Genomic DNA, 7023 nt, shown 5'->3' with positions numbered 1-7023 from the left:
CACACATTAAAAAAATTGTAATTAAACCCATAGTCATAAAATACAAATTCTGAATTCCAGTATAGACTTTTAAAAATTATATAGGATTACTACATAGCCCACTCCTCCTCACAATGCAAGACTGAATATACAAAAAAAAGTTCTGTAGTGAATTTTCATCACAGTTTTAATCTTCTGGAAATGTTGCATTTTGACACCGTGGGCTGAAACAAGGAGAGACAATTCAGGTTACAGTTGGTTGGGATTTATTAGTTCAAAATACAAACTAAAGGTAACATGGAATGCATGAAGTTAACTTTCCAGTCTGACGTTCAAAGACCCTTTCCTATGTGGGTTCACTTGAGAACAGATGAAAGAAGTTGTAAAACACCACAAGACTGACATGAATCAACATAATTCTGCATCATCCAATACTATGTAAAACAGAAGTCTGGGGGTTTTTGAAACCTCATGACACTGAGGCATGTTACACTAAAAATTTCAATTATTGCTGGTCTATTGCACTAAATTTTGCTTTCTAGGAACACAAAACTAATTAAAATATATGATGTAGATAAAAACAACTCTAATCATAGCTCTTCAACAAATGAGACACAGATGTTTATGTGTTATTCTTGCATTTGTTTATGAAGGCAACACTGCTGGGTAAACATAGATACCTGAACTTCTCCATACAAAACCCAGTCTGGAAAAGCTGCCAAAAAAACAAACCCGAACACTATTACTGTATATACACACTTACCAGAGTGGCACTTTACAGGTGTTCAGATAGATCTGATTTCAGCTAAACTTTCTGCTTTGAAGCATTTCTGTCTTTGTGAAAACCACAACAATGCAACTTTCAAAAAAAAAAAAAAAGTAGATTTCATAATTTTTTCTACAACTAAAGTTAAAAAGTGGCAGTTGCCCACAAAAAAAAGATGTGTCATATTGACATTTTAAACAGGAATATTTTAATGCTAAAAATACTTTTTTTTAAGTCTATGCTGGAATATGTAGTGACAAAAGGTTTGTCAAGAAAGGGAAACTCACAGACCTGGAAAAAAATCACAGAGAAGGTTTTAAACACTGAAGCCTTTTACAAACCTGAAGTGAACACAGGAGTACTGAGGCTTCACAGAGATTGCAAAAAATTGCTGTGAGTTTAATATGTGTTCATGAGAATGTTGTAATGAACAGATGGGAGGAAGTGATAAGGTCTTAAATCTTGCCACACAGAGAAGGAACTGATTTTTAACTATGGACTTGAATGAATAAAATAGACTGACTCTTGGAGAAACTCAAAGCAGATGATTAGCATTTTCTGAACCAATTGTAAGACAGGGTGACTTTGCATACAAATGAAATTAGAATTTGGCTTGATCAGGCCCACCATGTTTTCACTGGAGGACAGGGGAAGGGAGGCAAGGGGAAGGAAGAGGGGATGATAGGGAGTTTTAGGATTTTGTTTTGGTTTCCTTTGTTTTAAGAGAGAGAAATAGATTGTTTCCATACCTTTGCAAGCTCACCAGTATTAAAAATATAATTATGCAACACGAATCTCTGGTGCTGAAATGTTGGAGTCTATGGTGTCAACACCAGGGGCCAAAAGGACAGTTTAGGTGATATAATTCAGGTTTCTGCTGAGCTTTCCATGGGGGTTAAAGGGTTGATCTCAAATCCATACACTTTGTTAGATAATCCAAGGACTTGATTTTGCCAACGTATTCTCTTGGTTTTATAAACACAAAAAATATAAACTTCCAATAGCTGAAATAATTCAGCTATAATCTGGACTTCTGGGCAATTTCCTAAATACTTTATCCTCATGACTGGTACACATGCAAACAGCTCAATTGGAAGGAACGATACATCCTCAGTGGGGAAAAAACAAATTTGTGATATTGGGTCTGGAAGAGATATTTTGCCAGTTCTATGGCCTTCATTTGAGGGTTCTTTAAAGAGTACTAAGTTATTTATTTTATCACTTGGAATAGATATAAATGTTCATAAAATATCTTGTTCGTATTTTGAAAATAATGTGAAACACCCATTTAAAAATTATCTAGAAATAGGTTACAAAGTATAAAATATGTTTTTCTGAATTTTCTCTTTATATTGATATCTTTGTATGATAGTAATCAACACTTCATTAGAATTGATACTACAAAAAAATAAAAAACGACCGGGAAAAATTAAATACAAGCTTTTGCTTTTCAAGTTGACAAATGCATATTATGGCTTCACTTGCAACAAATGCTACAAGAGAATTGAGGTTTTAGATATGTGTGACATATTGAGAGTTAGAAGTCACTGATGAATCTATCTGGATTAGCCAATGGCCAAAGCATTCAGAAAGATTCTGGATGATCCAGAAGTTATCACCACTCTGTGAGTGACATTGTGGGGTTTTCTGACAGCACATCTCAGACCCAGTGTAAAAATGGCAATTTAAGGATGCCAAGCATCCAAAGGTGAAAAGCATCAGGCATTGCTCTGGCTAAAAATTTGGTTGTTGTGTGTTGACTCTTCATTCCCCCCTCTGTGGGACTGTTTAATCTGCCAGTGGTGCAGCCACAGCTCAGCAGAAAGTTAAAAGCTCTTCACAGATAACTCTGCTTCCACAATATTTGCATGAAAATTTGACGAGTGCCAAGGTAATTGGAATGACCATTCATACACTTAGCTTGGCATTGTGTCTAATTTTACTGAGCTTATTTATTTTCTTAATCACTTTGGGGCATGGGCTGGTATAAGTCCAAGAAATTCATATAATGAAACTAAAATTTTATGCCTAGGAAAAATGCCAAGATTCATAACCATTCCCCCAGCTAAATTCTACTTTGCCTAATTTTCTGAATTAAGTGGTGGTAATTTTGTGCCTAATATGCATTCCTAGTTAACATGCTTGTCTCTAAAAATTCTGTAATTGCTTATTTAAACAAGGCAACAGGCATATTACACATAATTGGCATGCACAATTACCTCATTTGCATCAGCAGTCACTGTAATTTCATGTCACACCGATTATGCATGAAATCATGAGTATATGTTGGAAGACATTTGAAACTCAAATGCAAAACAGAGGCACAACATAAGTTTCTAAAACAATAATCCTTTTCTTTCACCCTTAAAAATGTTTTCCTTCTGTGATGCTATTCTGCATTCTTGTGCATTTACTTTTGTTTGTTTACTTATTTTTGCTTTCATTAGCTCTCTGTCCTGTAATCAGGTCTGTAGAAGATTATTAATTATTACCATGAATAATTCCTGCAGTCCTCCTGTGGCAGCTAAATGGTGCTTGTGTACTTCCATGTCTGTTCAAAGAAGCCTAACATTTTCAATAAGCAAAGGCTGCACTGTTTTCATCCAGGCATGGCTACCCTCTGCAGGGGAAAGTTTTCTCTAAACAGAGGTGATATGTTTGAGGAACATGTATTTGGCCCTCACAACTACTGACATTATTTCTATCTCTTTTAATAAAAAAACATTTTAATCTGTTATTGTCATTATAATTTAATTTTTTCATTGAATGAAATCAGAACTTTGGAGCATTTAATTTTTGAAAGCATTACAGGTGGTGATTTAAATGCTTTAAAATTTAATATGTATAAGTTTAAATAATGTTTTATGTATGAATTTTGTTTGTTAATTTAATATCTACAATAATTTTTTTAAGAAAGATTGAACCCCTTGTTGATGGAAAGAATTAAAGGAAGCTGCGCTTCATTTAATTCTGAAATAAAATACAGGACAATACAGAGCACTAGAGTAATTTAACAAGGTGAAATACAGATAACTGTGGCTTTGCTGGCGTTGCTAAAATAGAAGAGCTGGAGCTGGTTCTGCTTTTTCAATGCCTGTGCCTGGCTGTTTCACACTTTTCAGCTCAGCTCTGCATGAAATCAAATGCTGATTTAAAAAATTTATCTGGTTTTCAACTTTTTAGGCATTCAGAGCCATCTTATTTCCCTGTATTCCCCAGAGCATCCACACTTGAGATCCATGAAGTTGCTACTCATTAGTCCAACATCTTAAGCAGTGACAGCTGAGTGTTAACTTAAATAGATTCTGTTCTCTTGAGGAGTTTGTGGAGGACTTTATCCCCACACAGTACATCCCCCTTCTCACACTGGAAAATGTGTTCACATGGCTGTGTACTCCCGTGGAAGAGGCTGAGTTTGAAGCCTGAGTACAGAGCTGGAGCTGTTGCCCTCGCAGAGATGCTCCTGAGCCCACACTGGCTGAGGTCTCAAGGACCACTGGACAGAGGCACAGCCTCCCTGAGACCTCCTCTGGCACAGTCAGGACTCTTGTCAGCTACTGCTTCCCATCTGGTCAAACCTGAGGAAAAAATACCAGTTTCGTGTCCAGTCTGCGATGCCTATGGTATAAAGATGATCACCTGAAGGCACTGGAGCATAGATAGTGACTCCTGACACAATGAGAGTTCTTTCACTTGCTGTGTGTATATAATTTACAAATGTAAACCAACACATTTGGTTGTGTTCAACACTCCCACATCACAGAAGGGAGTGAGCCAGGAAGGGAGATTAACTGCCATATCAGTCTTTCAGGACAGTGGAGGATATTAATTATGCAATTTTCTGAGGGGTGCACTGAAATCACTTTTGATATCAGAGTTCATTTGATCCAGAAATCTGAACTATAAGTGTCTGATTCATCCCAGGGTAATATAATAAAATGCATGAGTATGTTCATATTCCTACATAGGAATAATCTGTTATGGAAGATGTTTACACATGTATTTATGCATTTATTTATATGGAAGCTATACATACAGATGTGCCTGTGAGTGCACACACAGACACACATAATCGAGAATATAAAAACATTAGGAAAGAACTCAGTCTCATAACTGAGTTCAGGAAAGAACTCAGTAAGATTTAAGCACAACCAGCCCCTGAGCTGAAGGACAGAAACAGGGCTCAGAATGCAGCCCCCATAATCCAGCAGGAAATGGTCAGTAGGAATATTGACCAAAGCCAGGGTTCACGGTTGGCTTGTCTTCCCTCAAGGAAGGGAATATCCTTGTCCTTGCAAGACACAAATAGCTTTATTATGTGTGTTTGCAAATGAAAAACTGATACAATAGGATGTTGATACAATATGGAAAGACAGGTGTGTAGTTCAGGATGCCTTAAAGGATTCTCTTTTTAACATATAGGGGACAGTCTCTTGGGTACGTTATAAAAAGTGATCATTTCATGTTTCTTCCATGAGTATTAAAAACCCTCACTTTTGATATTTTAGTTAATTTACATCAAACCTGGCAAATTTTCAGTAGTTTTCATTTATTAATGCCCCATTGAGACCCATCAGAGTCCAAACCCACTTGCATTTATCTTGCCAGATGCTGGAGGCTTTCCCAGCTATCACTCGCCGTTGGAAAATGTGATTTCCCTTGATCACCCCAGCAGTGATGGCTCTCATACCAGCCTGCTGCTAGAGAAGAAGCTCTGCTCCTTCCTGGACAGCCTCAAGCAATGCTTCAGAGAGGTGGGCACTTGCTAGGGTGCCTTGACTGCTTGTTTTAAGAATCACAGCAGGCTTTCATGAAAAGTACTTGCTGTTAGTCAGATCGAAATCACCCTTTGTAAAACACAGAGTGAGTTAAAGTGGAAATATGCCTGTTCTGGAGGGCACATTCACAACAGTTGATGCTAAAATAATTGGGTGGAGAAGTGGAGAAGTGTAGAAAATAAACAGTACAATCTTCCTAGAGCAAGAACAACACTTGAAGGCTTTGTTTCTCTTCAAATGACATGCTGTAGGTGTCTCCTTGGTCTGCAAGGTCAGGGATCTCTGCTCCCTGCTTGCTGCTCGGTGCAGATAACAATCTTCAGAGCAAACCCATTCTAGATAAACTTTAACAGCTAATCTATAGCTCTTAGGGTCCTTCAAAGTTTTAGTACCATTAAAAAGCCCTTCCCATGCCTTATACTCTGGCAAAATCCATTCCTCTTCAACACACTGGAAAATTAAGGATTATTGCCATCTGTAGCAAATGCTTCTTGTACAGCACACTGCACTGTTTGCACAAAAGGGTCTGTTTGTATTTCCTAGATTCAATCAGGGGTACAGATCCACCACTGTGACTGAGGCGCATTTTTTCCTGAGAGCAACAGCAGCATAAGGAGATTCTGTTCCCTGCACATTTCTCCTTCACGGTTCCCTGCTCTCATATTCTGACTCCTGCACTGCCCTGTGACTGGTCTAAAATATTTTCTGATTTTAATCTTAATTAGATGAATTCAAAACCTGATTTCAAGGTCAAGGGAACACTGTTCAAAATATCTTTGATTTTATCATATTTTGTCCAAGAATTAAACTCAAGAGCACCAAAATACATTTAAACAGTGATTGCAGTCTGGAATATTTTTAGGACAGTGCCAAAAACAGTGGTGGAATGTCAGAGTTTTCAGGAGTAGAAAGTTATGAGAGATTTTAATCTGTTATGAAAATGAGAATGAACTGTTCGGTGTATCACAGGTACACAGGGCTCAGTTCCAAGTACCAGCTATGCAGATCTCTCTGTGATTGAATTTAGGCATGTTAGAAGTGAAAAGTGATGATTCTCAGTCAAAGTCCATGTGGGATAAGAACTGTAATGATATGAGAAAGCAAATAAAAATTCTCAATAAGAAAATACCAACAGAGATCAGGTCCAGTTCAAAAATTAAAATCCTATGTTTCCAAAATTCCTTGCTCAGTAGTTTCAAAAGAATGGAATTTTTTTCATGCTATAATTTCTGGGCAGCTTTTTCTTACCTAAAAAAATATAGAATTCAATGTAATAAACCGAGGAATGAAATGAGTATGGTACCTGTGTCTTTCAAAACAAATACCTGAGCCAAGGATTAAAATGTTTTTCATAGATAAGAATCTGCAGTCATCTCAGTACATCCTGAGATTATTGACTATTCAGTCTAGCATTATTTCACACTGTTGAATTCTTTTTAAAAACAATAAAATGTTTTCTTCCAGATGCCACAAGTTTTTGCTGTTAATTGGAGCACAGAC

This window comes from Pseudopodoces humilis, chromosome 2, assembly GCF_049639895.1.
Source record: "Pseudopodoces humilis isolate 2021_Gansu_Grassland_sample_001 chromosome 2, ASM4963989v1, whole genome shotgun sequence".
Taxonomy (NCBI): domain Eukaryota; kingdom Metazoa; phylum Chordata; class Aves; order Passeriformes; family Paridae; genus Pseudopodoces; species Pseudopodoces humilis.
Note: the sequence above shows the minus strand (reverse complement) of the source record.